This window comes from Panthera uncia, assembly GCF_023721935.1.
Source record: "Panthera uncia isolate 11264 chromosome A1 unlocalized genomic scaffold, Puncia_PCG_1.0 HiC_scaffold_16, whole genome shotgun sequence".
Taxonomy (NCBI): Eukaryota; Metazoa; Chordata; class Mammalia; order Carnivora; family Felidae; genus Panthera; species Panthera uncia.
In genome coordinates, this window is record NW_026057576.1 from 55818708 (window position 1) to 55835506 (window position 16799).

The following is a 16799-nucleotide window of genomic DNA, read 5'->3' on the forward strand; positions in this document are numbered from 1 at the left end:
AACTCTTTCTTGGGTTGGTTCCAAGATACTTAGCGGGAGAGGGTTTCTCAAGTCTTACACTTAAGCCTTATGCTGAGGTGCTTATTCTTACTACCATTTCTCCATTAAAGCTAGTTTACTGTTCTTATATAGTGGATTTCTTTATGGGTTTGATTGAGCATATCCCCCATTAGAAAGGTACACATATGGGTAATCTTTAACAAGACTGTGGGAGAAAGGAAATGCAGTCCTTCTCTGTTCTCTGTTCTCTGTTCCTGTTTCTTTTAATGACAAACATATTAAGCTTGGTGTCCTTCCAAACTTTGCCTTTCGTTCTTTAAAATAGCAGAGTCTTGAAGATGAAGTCTTTCATTTTGAAGTTATTGTCCGTGCCTTAAGTGTAAAAATCGAATTTGAAACACAAAGCTAATTATTCTGTTGTTCTAAATTCATTTTGATCCTCCCTTTACTGCATGTTTTTGAACTCAATGTTCTTGAACTAATTGCAGGAAGATAGAGGGGGAAATAGATGTTGGTTTATAGGTCCAAATTTCTTTTATTTATTTATTTATTTATTTATTTATTTATTTATTTAATACTTGAGGTATTTTAACTTTATGTACAATGATTTAGCATTAAGGTAGGTATCTTGGAATTCTACATTTGAAATAAGTATCTTGGATGACCCATTCAAGGAAGTTCTCCTAATTCAACTTAATGAAGTCTACATCCTTTGTGTACTGACAGAAGAACTGATGGCACATACTGTGGCACTTTTTTTCTGGATCAGACCATGCCGGTTTGAGCAGACAGTACAACCATGAGAACCCTGGCCAAATTTCCTTGGATGGCACCAGTAGAAGTCCTGGTGACCTATGTTTCATTCTCAGATGCAAAGAAGCTAAAGGTGGCCCAAATTGTATTATAGCATATTTCTATTTGCACAAATTTTCTTATTTTTTTCAACTTAGCAAAACATGTATGCAGAGAGGTTTGTATATTTAAATTTTTTTTAATGTTTACTTATTTTTGACAGACAGAGAGAGACAGAGTATGAGCAGGGGAGGGGCAGAGAGAGAGAGAGACATAGAATCCGAAGCAGGCTCCAGACTCCGAGCTATCAGCACAGAGCCCAATGCAGAGCTCGAACTCACAGACCGCGAGATCATGACCTGAGCCGAAGTCGGATGTCCAACTCACTGAGCCACCCAGGAGCCCCGAGATTTGTATATTTTAAATAATCCAAGTGAGTAAGCGAACATAACCAGTATGTCAAAAGCTGCCTTCATACCCAAAGTTAAGCACTATTATTTCTAACAAATCAATCCAGAGTGGTTTTGCTTATGTGTTAAATTTATATAAGTTAATTGTATTATATGTAGTCTTTCAGGTTTTGCTTCTTTTGCTCAGCATTACTTTTATGGGATTTCTGAATGCCATTGACTGTAGCTTTAGCTATGCCATTTTAATTTCTGTGTGTTATTCATTTGGGTAAATATATCCCAATTAATTGCAACTTATGGATTGATATTTCAATTTTCCAGCTTGGAACTTTCACAAATAATATTGCTACTGATATTGTTGTAGGTATATTTTGGTACATATGTGAGTACAATTTGGTTTAGAAATTGTTTTCAGCATCACTAGATGCTTCCAAAAAAACTTTCCAAAGGGGGTATGCACATTGAAATGTGTGACCAGTACATCCTTGCCAACATTTGGTATTGTCAGATGTTTGGTTTGGTTTTATTTTGTTTTAAATCCATTCTTAGAAGGAAACTTCTTCAAACTATTACAAGGCAGCTAACATTATATTTAATGGTAAAAGACTGACACTTTTCCACCTAAAATCAAGGAATAGGCAAGGGTGTCCATCTACTATTTCTCTTCAGCATTTTATTGGAAGATTTAACCAGCACAGTAAGACAAAGCAATGAAAGAAAGAAATTAAAACAAAGAAATAAAGCTGTCATAACTAATAAGTGTGGTTAGGAAGTTTGTAGGACACAAGGGGAATCTTCAAAAATGCCTAGGTATCCACCTTCATTCTTGAAGAGGATTTTTATGGAGCTTATAATTCTAAACCAATACATTTTTTTGCAGTATTTTGAAACAGTGGGGAGGATCCAAATAACCAACGAAGGTAGGAAGGTATGCTTTATCATTGATGCTATTTAGAAATGCCAGTGCATAATACAAAGCAGGCTCATTTCTACTCAGTTTTATTATGTATTTAAATTAATTACAGGGGCGCCTAGATGGCTTAGTTGGTTAAGTGGCCAACTTTGGCTCAGGTCACGATCTCACGGTTCATGAGTTCGAGCCCTGCCTCGGGCTCTGTGCTGACAGTTCAGAGACTGGAGCCTGCTTCGGAATCTGTCTCCCTCTTCTCTCTGCCCTTCCCTTACTCACAGTCTCTCTCTCTCTCTCTCTCACACACACAAAAATAAACATTACAAAAAAATTAAATTGATTATAGTGGACCCTCTTACTGCTTGTACTTGGGACAAAATACCTTCTTCATTTGCACTTGGTTTTCTATTATTTTTTAATTTTTTTTAATGTTTATTCATTTTTGAGAGACAGAGAGTGAGTGGGGGAGGGGCAGAGAGAGAAGGAGACACGATATCTGAAGCAAGCTCCAGGTTCTGAGCTGTCAGCACAAAGCCTGTCATGGGTCTCTAACCCAGGAACCGTGAGATCATGACCTGAGCCGAAGTCAGGCACTTAACTGACTGAGCCACCCAGGCCCCCTTTTGGTTTTCTATTATTAATGAATACTTACAGCTTTCAAATTTTTTGCTTAAAAGTCAACTGTTACTCTTAATTACAACGTGTGATTATTGCTTCTCTGTGTATAAGTGTGATTGTTCTTCTTTGAAGATAAGATAAAATAGATCCATTCCCCATCTTTCTGGCTGCTTTATAGATCTCCCTTCATTTTCCCAGGGTTTGTGAGGGTTTGAAAATGTATGATTGATGTATTTTATGACTTTTTTTAGGTGTTCTCTTATCTTTTTCCTTTCTTCTGATCTGTCTTCAATTCACCAATTTTCTTCAGTTATTAAATCTGGTATCTAGTCTACTCATTGAGTTTTTAATTTTGATAAGCATATTTTTCAATTTGTATTTTATTCAGATCTGCCATATAATATTTATTTCCTGTCCCAACTTGAAATAATCAATCTAGCTGTTTCCCTCCTCTAATATATTAATCTTAGTTATTTAAAAATATAAATCTGGAAATTTCTATATATAGCCCTTTTGTGTTTATTGTCTGTATATCTTCTTGTTCACATGAACATACAGATGTAAGCATTCATGCATACACAATCACACATAAACAAAACCAAAAATAATTATATGAAAAACCTTTCTTTGAATATTTTGAGAGCATATCTATGGAGAAGCAAAATAAGTATAGTTAATTTTAGCTAGAGGAAACATAGAATGCTGTTGTCAGGGATTCAGAATTTAATATGTAACTTTTCAACTTTTCAACAACTCTTATAAATTTTTCAGTGTTTACTTTTAACAAACAAAATATTAGGCAAAGTCTACGGTAGATGAAACAGAAAAAGATTACCTGTTTCATGGTGAACTTGGAAAAGGACTTGCAATTAAAGAATCATAGTTTGTTGATGGATCCTGTTTTTTCTTAAACTTTCCCTTATATTTCTGTCTCTTACCAGGGCACTGAAGTGAAAATACTTTTTCTGTGACATAAACATGAAGACAGCAAGCCTGAAAGTAAAACTACTCTGCTTTATGCCAGCTGTTAAGCTGCCAGGTGTCAAGGTGGCCAACTGGGGCAGTGAGCCAAACTAAAAGTAATAATCAAGCTATTATACAAATACAGGTTTTCCTTGACTTACGATGAGGTTATGCTTTACCCATCATAATGTGAAAATATCGTTAAGTCAAAAATGCATTTAATACACCTAACCTACCAAATATCACAACTTAGCCCAGACTACCTTAAATGTGCTCAGAACAGTTACACTGACCTGCAGTTGTGCAAATTCCTGTAACATAAAGCATATTTTATTTTATTTTTTTTATTTTTTTTATTTTTTTTTTACATTTATTTATTTGAGAGGCAGAGAGAGACAGAGCACAAGTGGGGGAGGGGCAGAGAGAGAAGGAGACACAGAATCTGAAGCAGGCTCCAGGCTCTGAGCTGACAGCACAGAGCCAGATGCGGGGCTTGAACTCACGAACTGTAAGATCATGACCTGAGCTGAAGTCGGAAGCTTCACCGACTGAGCTACCCAGGCACCCCCATAAAGCATATTTTATAATAAGCTATTGAATATCTCATTTAATATATTGGATAGTGTACTGAAAGAGAAAAACAGAATGGTTGTAAGTATATCATGTATTTACCCTTGTGATCATGTGGCTGACTGGGAGCTGCTGCCCAGCATCACAAGAGAGGATCATACCACATATCACCAGTCCAGGAAAAGAGAAAAATTCAGATTTCCAATTATGATGTCTACAGAATGTGTATCACTTTTGCACCAGTATAAAGTTGAAAAATTGTATGTCGAACCCTTGTTAAGTCGGGGACCATCTGTATTGCAATAGTGCAGGTAAGAAGAAAAGACCAAGAAACTTGGTAGCTCTTTAATTTCCATGTTTTCCCCACAGAATGACACTGGGCCAGGGTCAGTGAGATGACATGCAGTGCAGGTGGAGAAAATTGAGGAGAACTACAAAAGTCTCCTGTCCAGGATTATTTTCAAACCTTGATAACTTATTGAATTTTCCCTGCTTGTTTTTGGACTTGCCTGGGACTTGAGACCTCTTTTTCTTCTACTTCTATATTTTTGGAATGGAAATGTCAATCCTATGACCATCCCAACAATGTATTCTATTCTATAAGTGTATAACTTGTTTTCTAATTTCACAAGTCCATAGATAACAATGAATTTTCTCTCTGTATGAACCATACCTGAATTCTCACTCATAACTAAATTAGATTAGTTGAGTTGATTATTTAGCTGAGACTTGGGACTTTGAGTTGACAATGGAATGCATTAATCCCTTTGAGGGTGTCAGGATGAGATGAACTTATTTTGTACCTAGGAAAGATATTAATTTAGGGAAGGACCGAGGGTGTACTTTTATGAGTTGAATTGTTCTCCCACAAAGATATATTGAAGTCCTCACATTAAAAAATACTTATGTATAAGCAGAAAGGCTTGCATAATAACTCTACAAAATGTTTTTTTCCTAGACTCAATATACTTGACTATCAAATACAACTAATGACAATCAGTTTGGTTTTTAATATAAATTAAATTGCTATAAATGCCTGTTCATGTCTATTTTGTTTATTATATAGTCTCACTTACATAATAACTATTGATTACAATAATTTGTTAAGATAGTTAGATAACATAATTTATTAACATAGTTATTCAGTTTGAACACAAAAGCAAAGATAAATTGGCTGATACCTTAAAATCACTACAACTAGGATCATTTCACTCAAAACTGCTTAGGATGTTTCTGGCACATGTCCCATATTCCAAATTTGTAATCCAGGCAAACCTGCAAAATGTAGGCATGAACAAGGGCAAAAGTTTCAATATCTACTTGATATTTACAAATTAATAGCTTCTTTCAAGTAGATATGGATATATGTTTACTATCGTCCATATATTTTCAGATGGCCATAAGGTTTTCTCTGCCAAACGGCAAATGCATTAATAACTAGAAAATAAACAAGATGAAACAAAACAAAGAACAACAATCAGCCTTCTAGACTTTGTATATTCAACTTGGTATATTACTAAGCTTTTTATCTAGAGCTATTTTACAATAACTGTAATCAAAGAGCTATACATGGTACTGCTCATCATGCAGAAACTCCATCATCTTTATCATCCTGCATCAGTAGTGAAAAATAAAAGAACAAATAAAGCTTGGACAATTATTTGAAGGATGAGCTGCCATGACCTAAGGTATTCTTAACTTCCTTGGCCATTAAAAATTCACTGGCCAGAAATCATAGGTTATCATTCTCTCAACTCTCACCTTGCGAGGCTGGCAATTACATGTCCAATAATGGACTGCCATCTTGTAAAGGTTTATTGCAATATACAAAAGTTTATAACTAACAGGTCTAGGCATATTTACTGAAGGAAAACCTCAAAAACAACATAAGGTCTTGTACTTCATTGGAAAAAGACCATATCAGAGCCTACTAACCCAGTAGTTATCTTTGAAAGCACATATTGTTGGATTTACATTTCCAAACTCACAATATATCAACTTCCATGACCTGGATGTCCTCAATGCTTGCAAATATAAAGCTGAGAGTCTTTGGGATTATCTAGAAACAGATAGCATCGTAAATAATTCAACTTTTCCAAAAGTTTTGGATCATATAGCCAATTTTTCTACTTCTGACTAAGATTTCCAGACACAGATCTGAATGCAAAAAGCCACTAATTGTTTTCTCTCTCTTCTCTCTCTTTCTATATAACTACCTTTAAGCCATTTTTTGTAGTTTAAAATTACAAATTTTTAATTAACAGGGATGAATTTTTTTAAAATTTTCCCTTTATTTCTATTACATTTTTAAATAGCTAATCCTTGGTACTTGACAACATTTAACTGAGAGGATAAAAAACTAAACAGAGAGAGATGAAAACTTGGAAACATGGCCACTATGCCACTTTCCAAGTTGGGAAATTCAGATGTAGGATTTTTTTTTTTCTGACTAGGATTGTGAAGAGTCAATGTTGCTAAAAGAAGCACTTTGAGTGTATTAATGATTATTGTGCTCCTTGACTTCATAATTCTGTATTATATCTTGTCCAGAGCCATAGGTGCTTTTATATAGCCACCACCTGATGAATGACTTTGTAACAAAGAACAGTCACATGAAACTAGTGATCTACTTGAAACTCAAACGTATCCTGTGCAACTGGACTTCACCTGTTCTTCAGACTTGGAAATCTGTATATAGGTGAGAGTCTGGACACTGATATTCAGCATAAGGATGTTAGCAAATGCTGGTAGAGAGGAATGACTATTAAAGCCCCTAAAATATTAAAAATGTTTCACTATGACCCTTGAAAAACACACCTCCAACTATTCCTCCCCACTAAAAGTTTCCTAAACTCAAGTGGATCACCCAATAGCTGATAAACTGCAACTACCATTTTGTTGCTCTAGGATCCTGTCCTGTAACTAATGTCACATAAGTTTCTCTAATACTGAGAATTTCTGTAATGTGTGCCCTTGCAAAACAAAACAAAACCTAAATTCTCACTGATCTTCTTCCTTCTGTCATATCATATATTTAAGCATCTTGTTTCATTCTCTAAAATTCATGTCATAGTTGGTCTCACTTAGCAACGTTGTAATATAAGCTTGAGCTAATGACTTGGTTTGTTTTTTTCTCTTTCCATAATATGAAATGAGTATTTAGGTCAGCCATCAAAAAAATAAAAAATAAAAACAAAAACAGAAAAATGAACAAAAAACAAGAATGTGATTTACACAGCAAGACAAATGTTCCATTAACAATTTTCCAAAGTAGAAGGCTTAAAGTGAAGCAAATCCAAAAAAATGCACTCTGTTTTTTTCAATTTTAGCAAGAGAAACAAACATAAATCTAGAGTGCATTGTGTGATTTGGGATTTATCATAGCTAACAGGCCCAAGGATTGGGTTTGCTTCGTGTAGGGTGACAAAGACATATATTAATTATTTACAGATCAAAACAAGGAAATAATGTATTGGTGAGTGAAATTCTTATTGTAGATATGTTTAGGGCTAAATCATAGACAAAATAGAGTGATGTTAAGTATTACGGATTTTTTCTTAGAAGCAATTGAAAACGCTAAGTAAGCTTTTTAAAGAGATAAAATTTAATTAGCTACAGAGACAATTTGGGGGGAAAGTGAATGATAGATAGGAAATATTTTAGAAGAGGATAGTTTAGTGGAAGATGATGTACACATGCTCAGGATTGTGTTTCAATGAACTGTCAGTTTCCTATACTCTAAATTTGAGAGCTATCAAAGATCACAAAAAAGTATCCCAGAATCACAGCCGAGAATGTTTCTTGCCCTTTGCAAAGGGGCTTACCCCTGTTGTTAAGGCACAATGATGACATCAAAGCAAGCTAGTTCTCAAATTTCAGACAAATGTTTGTTAGGGCAAATCCAGCCCTCATCCTCATACCATACTGAGTTATAGAGGAACTCCTCTATAACCTGTTCAGAACAGGTCAAAGAATCAAGCGTCATTTTGTGTGTGTGTGAAATTCTTCACCATACGTTCAATTGTAAAGTTGGGAAATCTATTCCCATTCCTATCATTTCTTTTGCCACTTCTTCCCCTGAGAAATTCACCCTATTTAGTTGGCTTATTTAAATTATCAGGACCTTTCACTCTTTGATTCATTTATTCAGATTTAATAGCCTCAGTAAATGCCTATTTAGTCAATATCTGTTGCTTAGAGCTGTTCCATCTCCTCATTCCTCCCTTTAAAAAGACCCTACTTGCTAAATTATTTTCTATATGGTTTAAGGCAGTACATAGTATATTTGAAACAATAATCTGGTTTATTTATTTGTTTATTTTTAGGAAATATCTGGGCCTTAAATTAAAGCAATTCCTCTTAGTCATGTATAAATTACACAACAATCAGCCTTAAATTTTATTTTAAGATTGTACTTACTAGCTTTGGTATCACAATCAGTGATTGTATAATTTAATTCATTTCATCATTTATAAAGTGGGAATAACTTGATACGTACATTTGTCATATATATGTATATATAGTTTGGAAAAACGTTGTGGTAATGTATACTAAAGTAATGTTTAAATAGTTTACTATGTCCTTTTGTCATTTTTTTTTTTTTTTTGCATATACGGTTGGCCTTTGAACAATGTGAGGATTAGGGGCACTGACCCCTGCATAGTCAAAAGTTCATATATAACTTTTGACTCCCCCCAAATATATCTACTAATAACCTGCTGTTGACCAGAAGCTTTAACAATAACATAAACAGTCAATTAATACATATTGTGTATATTATATGTTATATATCATATTCTTAAAATTAAGTTAGAGAAAAGTATAATTAAGAAAATCAGGAGAAGATATATTTATAGTACTGTACTGTATTTTTTGAAAAAAATATAAGTGGACCCATACAGTTCAAAACCAATTTTGAAGGGTCAACTGTACCTATTATTCTCATTGTAATAAGCTTTTGCAACAATACAGAAAAATGCTGTGTTCTCTAAACAGAAAAATCCATGTGTTCAGCTTTAAGTGTGTTCCATTATATCCAATATCTTGAATTATACTTGAATTTAAATATCTTGAAATATTTTTATTTCCTTAAATAAAAATCTAAGTTTTCATTTGGGTTTGAAGGGATTTGTTTTAATTATGATATGGTTTGTATTTATATACACAATTTGTAATAGTATCACTTTTACACATATGTATTCACCATCTGTATTTTTCTCAGTTCCTAAAATATTCCTGACATATGTTTCAAAGTCACTATCTTCATGACTACTTGGGGATTTAGGTCATGCCGCTTCTTTCTGTCTTTGGGTGTCCTTTTACACACAAAACTCCCACTGAAAATTGTAGGTCTCAGTGCTCTGTAAAAGTAAATTTAATGCTGTGGTATTCTTTTTAAGTTATAGCAAAAACACATGATAAAGGCATTGCAAGTAATGAGATACTTATTTGTACAATAAGTATCAGTACTTAAAAAGAATAGTAAGGATAATAAAAATAAAACATTAACCAAGATCACATTTTAGTAATGATTCCTACAGATAACAAAAGAACAAAATATATTATTTAATGAATAATCATATTGTGAGTGTCTGTATAAACACCACTATAGTCAAGAAATAATAAAATATCACCAGCAACTCATAGTCCTCTCCCCTCATCTCATGATTTTTTTCAATCACAAACAGCTATTTCCCAGAATTCACCTCTGTATTGACTTCTGTGATATTCATTATTTCATTTGTCTCTATTGTGTCCCTAAAGATGTACACATCTTTAAAACAGTATAGTTTTATATTATGTTATTGAACATTTTATGTATAGAGTTCATACTGTAGGCAGACTTTTTTCTTTGTTCTTTCATCTAACAAGATGTTTTTTGACCTCTTCCAGTTATTTTATATAACTGTAGGTTCATTTTTATTAAAATATAGTCTTGCATTCTTGCTTTTAATGATTTTGACATTTAGAATCAATCACAATTTATTTATTCATTGTATTGACCATTTTTCCCTCTGCTATTGAGAATCCTGCTGTAATCATACTTACGCATGCATTATGCCACCCTAGATTCTAACTTTATTCTGAGGGATGAAATAGTTTTTGGTCTTAGGGAATATATATTTTCACCTTTCCTAAATAAAGCCAAACTACTCTCCAGTATACATTTCCATGAATAGTGCACATGTTTTAAAACATTTCCATTTCCTACTACTCTTGGACTTGTCAGTCTTTTAAAATTGTTACCACAAAAATGAGTATGAAAAGGAATTTTATGGGTTTTGCTTATTTTCTCTGATTACTAATGTGGTTTAAATACCTTTTTTTGATATATTGGCAATTTTTTTTCAGAAATCCCTATTTAGTCTTCTTGACCATTTTCCTATTGCATTGACAGTATTGTTCTTAAAGATTTAGAGCAGTACTTTTTTTTTATGGCAAATTGTACGTACCATAAAATTTACCACCTTAACCACCTTTAAGTGTACAGGTTAGTGGTAGTAAGTACATTCATGTTTTTGTGTAACTATCACCACCCATTAAACAGTAAGTCCATTTTCCCCTCCCCTCTAGGCATTGGCAAACAACATTTCACTTTCTTTCTCTGTGCTTTTGACTACTCTAAATACTTCATGTAATTGGTATGTTTCTAAGAATTTGTTTACTCCATCTAAGTTATACATTGATTGACATACAATTGTTCATAGTACTCTCCTTTTTATCTCCATAGAATTGATATTAATTACATTTATTTTCTGATTTTAGGAATTTGAGTTTTCTTTTTTTCTTAATCCATCAAGCTAAAGGTTTGTCCATTTTTTTATCTTTTCAAAGAATCTTTTGATTATCTTTTCATTGATTACTGTTTTTTTCTTTCTAGTCTTTATTATACTTATTTCTGCTCTAATCCTTACCACCTCCTTTCTTCTGCTAGCTTTAGGTTTACTTTTTTTCCTTCTTTTCCCACTTCTTTAAATTGTAAATGTACGTTGCTGGTTTGTGGTTATCTTTTTAATTTGTTTTGTTTTCTTTTGTTTTTCTTTCAATGCAAGTGTTTATAGCTTACATCTTCCCATTAGTGCTGCCTTCTCTGGATCCCATGTTTTGGTATGTTGTATTTTAATTTTCATTCATTTTTAACTTCTTTGTAATTTCTCTTGAGATTTTTAATTTGATACATTGTTTCTTTTTTTAAAAAATTTTTAATGTTTATTTATATTTGAGAGAGAGACAGTCAAGCACAAGCGGGCAAGGGGCAGAGAGAGAGAGGGAGACACAGAATCCGAAGCAGGTTCCAGGATTCAAGCTGTCAGCACAGAGGCCGACGTGGGGCTTGAACCCACGAACCATGATGAGATCATGACCTGAGCCAAAGTCAGATGCTTAACCAACTGAGTCACACAGGCGTCCCTGATCCATTATTTCTTTAAGATGTGTTGTTTAATTTCTACATATTTGTGGCTCTTCCAACTGTCTATTATTTTATTCCCTCCTGCCATTTTACTTTCCTTCTGAAATTTATGATTTCATCCCACTGTGCTTGGAGAATAAACTTTATATGATATCTAACTTTTTAAATCTATTGAGCTCTAATTTGTGGTCCACAGATGATCTCTCCAGGAAAATGTTCCTTGTGCACTTGAGAAGAATGTGCATTCTGTTGATGTTGGGTATAGCGTCCTGTATATATCCTTTAGATGTAGTTGTTCATTGTATTATTCAAATACTCTATTTTTTAAATTTTCTTCTGTCTGGTTGTTCTTTCCATTATAGAAGATGCAGTAGTGAAATCTTCAACTATTTTTGTAGAACTATGTTCCCTCTGATTCTGTCAATTTTTGCTTTCATATATTTTAATGTATGTAAATATTTATAATTATAATATCTTCCTACTGTTGAACTTTTATTAATATACACTGTCCTTCTTTGTCTCTTGTAACTTTTTTTTTTAAATCTAAGTCTATTATGCCTGATATTAGTATAGATACCCTTAGTCTCTTCTGATTATTATTTGCCTAGAATATATTTTTCCATCCTTTCACTTTCAACCTATTTGTATCTTTGGATCTAAAGTAAGTCTCTTGTAAATAGCATTTAGTTGGATTTTTGCTTTTGTTTCATTCTGCCAGCTCTGTCTTTTCACTGGAGAGTTAATGCATTTACGTTTAAGTAATTACGGATAAGGAGGAACTTAATTCTCTTATTTTGTTATTTCTTTTCTCTGTACTTTATAGTTGTTGTCCCTCATGTCCTGCAGTGTTGTCTTGTGTGTAGTGAATTTTTGGTGATGAAGTTTTTAACTTCTTTCTCATTTCTTCATGTATATGTTCTATAGGTATGTAATTTGAGGTTATCACAGGAATTGCATTTAACATCCTAAAGCTATAATATTCTAATATGAATTTATAACAGCTTAAAATTTCAATTACAATTACTTATATTATGTTATATTTCAATTTTAATTACTCCTGCTCCTTTATGTCTCCTCACCCTCCTCATTCACATACCTTATATCATATCATAGATTACTTTCCTTCTTCCTTTGGTATTAACCAGCCACTGACAAATGTCTCCCTTCTCAGATAATTGTATATAGTATAGAAATACGATTGAGCCAGTACACATAAATATATTATTCTATTCTATTTTCTCTTTTGATATAGAGAAGTCAATGTGGAATGTAGGTAATATTCCTAAAATATTTTTTTAATTCTTTAGTTTTAAGATATCTTTCTTTCTTTCTTTTTTTTTTTTTTTTTTTTTGGATTTTGAGACCATTTGCACTCTGAAAATGACATTCATTTTATTAGAAAAGTCACTCAACAATAAGCTGATAGGCTATTTATGGAAATTCCATCATCATCTGAGGGCAATTGGTAACGTTAAGTGTTGTAACAGCTTCTTTATGAGTTAAAGAGATTTCTCCTTTACCTCTTCCTGTTTCTCAAAAAGCAGTTTGATCAGTGAATCTAGCTCTTTTGGAAAGAGATCATCCTCTCTCAGCTAGAGATAAATGAATGGATTCTACCTTACCCATTTCAATCCTGGCGATGATGTATATTTCTTTCACCACCAGTAACCTTAGGCCAGCCTGGTTGATACATCCTTTATGTGATAGTGTGGTCAAAGTGGGGGGGAAATGTGGTTCAAAGTTACTTCCAATTTAGTTTTATGAAAATGCATTGTCCAACTTGCACCTGATATTTTTGTGTGAAGGTCTAGTTGCAAACAGTTTATTGGAGGGAAAAATATGTCATAGCTAATGGAATGTGGCACACAGATTTTCAGATAAAAAGGGAGAACAGTCTGGCACTTGGGGAAAGAACACAATCAACCTGTTTGGTAGGGGAAAGGAGAGAAATATTAATGAACTTTGATTTCACAACCAACTTTGAATGTTTCTTCCAGTATGAAAATGTCCTAGTGTGGCATTCCCAAACTGTTCAAAGTACCTTGAATTTAACTAACTGCTAGATTTGCTATCCTTTGCCAGAAGCTGTGACCACAATTTGATCACTTTTACCCTAAATATTACTTGTCTATTGAAGACAGCAAAAGATGGTCCATACCCCTGTACCTCCCATAAAAATTACTTTGGAACATTGTCCAAACCCCATTCTCAGTCATTGTATGGCATAGACAGATTCTACTGATCAGGTGTCTTAGATAAATATGGCAGATTGGACTCAATGCCCTAGGCAATCCCTCCAAAAACAGAAACTAATTATTAAAGTTGAACAATTGGGTATCATAACGTTAACCAATTGGCTGGGAGGCTATGTTGGATGCACTGTCAACCTGTGAAGCTGATTAAATTCCAACTTTCTAGGGTATCGTTTGCACACTTGGAATCATGCTTCTTTTGTAGAAATCAACCATTAACTTGTCTCCATTCCCAAAACACAAAAATTTCCACCTTAGAGATGTTCCTAAGAGATCTGCAATATTTACAGAAATCTCCCTAGTATATCACAGAGCTCTCAACTTGCTCGGGCAATCTGTCAAGAATACAACTTCCCTTGGTTATTTGGGGAAGGTTTGTAGAAGAAAAAATTATTCAAAATATATGTGCATCATGTGGGCAGCTATCCCCTTTAAAAATGACATACAATGAGAAGAGATGGTATAAAAATCCATCCCTTACTATAGCTGAAGTGACCAGTTAAAAGAGTTGGGTTGCTGAAGACATCCATGACAGCTCAGAATCTGGAGCCTGCTTTGGATTCTGTGACTCCCATCTCTCTCTGCCCTTTCCCTGCTCACACTCTGTCTCTCAAAAATGAATAAACGTTAAAAGAATTTTTAAATAATTTACATGAACTGAAGGTGAGGGACCTATGTGAATAAGCGTAACAGTGGCTCCTGTTGAAATGGAACTAATGGAAAAACTTCCTAAAAATATAACTATCAAAGGAATACAATTCAAACACAGAACTACTTTGTAGAACCAAAAAAACCATGATTTCGTTTTTAAAAAAGTAGGCAATTAAAAAGAGAATGGTCACTTCTATGAAATGAATTAATGTCCAGAAAACAATAGGAGGAAATGGTTGTTAAAAGAATTAAACAAATGAACAACAATAAAAACCATACAACCCTGAAGCATGAGATCAAAGAAATGGAAACCATGAGAAAAACAAAAATCTGTTGAAGGGTAGATCCAAGAGATGTATCTTGTGAATAAAAAGAATTTTACAAGACATGTAGTAGTGTAATTAGACTAATACTCTACAGAAAAACTTAAATCTGGTAACTGAATGGATTAGCCAAGTCCCAAGTAGAGACACATGCATGTGTCCTTTGAAATTCCTAAATACACAGGGTAAAGTGGAAAAGAAAAAAATATTTCCCACTTTTTGTAAACCTTGGAAGAAAAGAGAATCAGCCCTTTTTACTCAGAATTCACATTGGTAACCAGGGAAAAGCGAAATCAGTAGAATGATGTTTAAAGATAAAAGTAAATGATTTTCAATTTACTGTTCATGTTAAATGATCAAATAAGATCTTTACAGTAATGGAAGAATTCATAGCAAGATTTAACACTCATGTGCCTGAGCTGAGGACAGTACTTGGCATGTTATATTGAACAAAAGTCTATTGAAGGAGTGTAAACATTTTAAAAGAGAGAAGAAAAAACTTCTTAGCTCAGGAAACAAGAGTGAGTACTACTGACTGTAAATGATTTTTTATATATAAATTAGAACACACACACACACACACAGCTTTCTCAACACAAAGAAACATAAGAAAACCTTTTTTTTTTTTATTAATGTAAAATGAAAGCTTAAAAGCCACGACAGCCTAAGTCAGGGTTTGAATAGGGTTTAGAGTAGGAAAGTAAAAGCATTCTAGACTCCTTACCCAGAGACTGCCTCATAGAAAAATGCCAAATAAATTATAGCTATAAAAAAAGCAATCACACAGAAACTTTCTATGTGGCAATAAGAGATAATATTTCATGGGTGAAGTAGGTGACTGGAATATATTGAAGGTAGAGAGCTCTTTACTTTTGTTTTTGTTTGTTTTGTTTTTACTGTATAAGCAATGGTCTCTACTGCTACATATTTTGATGTCTAGCATTGAGAATGTCTGACCTTTCAGCTAATTTTCATAGGGATTCTAATTTAATGTCAGTATTGAATTTGATGACATAAAGTGCTAGCATCCATCAAGAGCAACTAGAGATGTATCAGTAGACCATAGAGAATCTGAATCCCAAAATTTCAGTTTCAGGTTGTTTTTCTGTGGATTCACAAGTATTTCTTTGTAAGTCACAGTCAGCTAAATATTTGAACACAAATATGTTCATTTGTGCATTTGCCTCTACTGATATATATATATATATGTTTATTGTATGGATCCATGTCAAAATTATAGAATTAAGTTTCTGGTGCCCAGTAAGGATCGATTAGGTAAATAAAAATCATGAATAATGTTCTATTCCTATTGGTTGTGTCACTTTTCAGAAAGCAGTGCAAGCAAACAAACATTATAGGGTAGGTATTTGGAGAGGAAAAAAGGCAGAAAACAAAACTGACTTCTGTATGATTCAGATATAGAGATTCAATAATAAATAATCAAACCAACATTTCTGAATAACTTAGACACATTGTCGCTAAAAATATCACAACCTCATCTTTATATTCTCATACTCAGAATTAAGCTAAAGTCTCTTTTCCCTTGTGGCCACTTTAGAGAAGGGCAGAGGAATCTAGTGACATACTAAGTGTCTCTTGAAAAGTCAGGTTGTTTAATTAATTGATTTAATTTATTCTGTGATTCCTTTGAGTCAATTTTGATTAGGGATGAATGCAAATAAATTATAGTGAAAAGAGGATTCAGCTTGTTAACTCTAAATATATACTGGGGGAAAGGTTGGAGCCATAAATTAAAGGTACTATTGAAAAATGTGTGTCACATGACCTTGGAAGGCAACACTAATCAATCATTGTGTTTGTTTCCATTGAACATAAAAGACCCCGAATGATGCTGAGGATAGTGCTTTTGGAGACCTCTATCAATTAACACAAGATGAC

The 16799-nt window shown here is 33.5% G+C and overlaps 1 pseudogene; it reads right to left on the minus strand.

Moving 5' to 3' along the window:
* Positions 1-683: 683 nt before the first annotated feature.
* LOC125934035 (40S ribosomal protein S29-like) lies at positions 684-4952 on the minus strand (annotated as a pseudogene).
* Positions 4953-16799: the final 11847 nt, after the last annotated feature.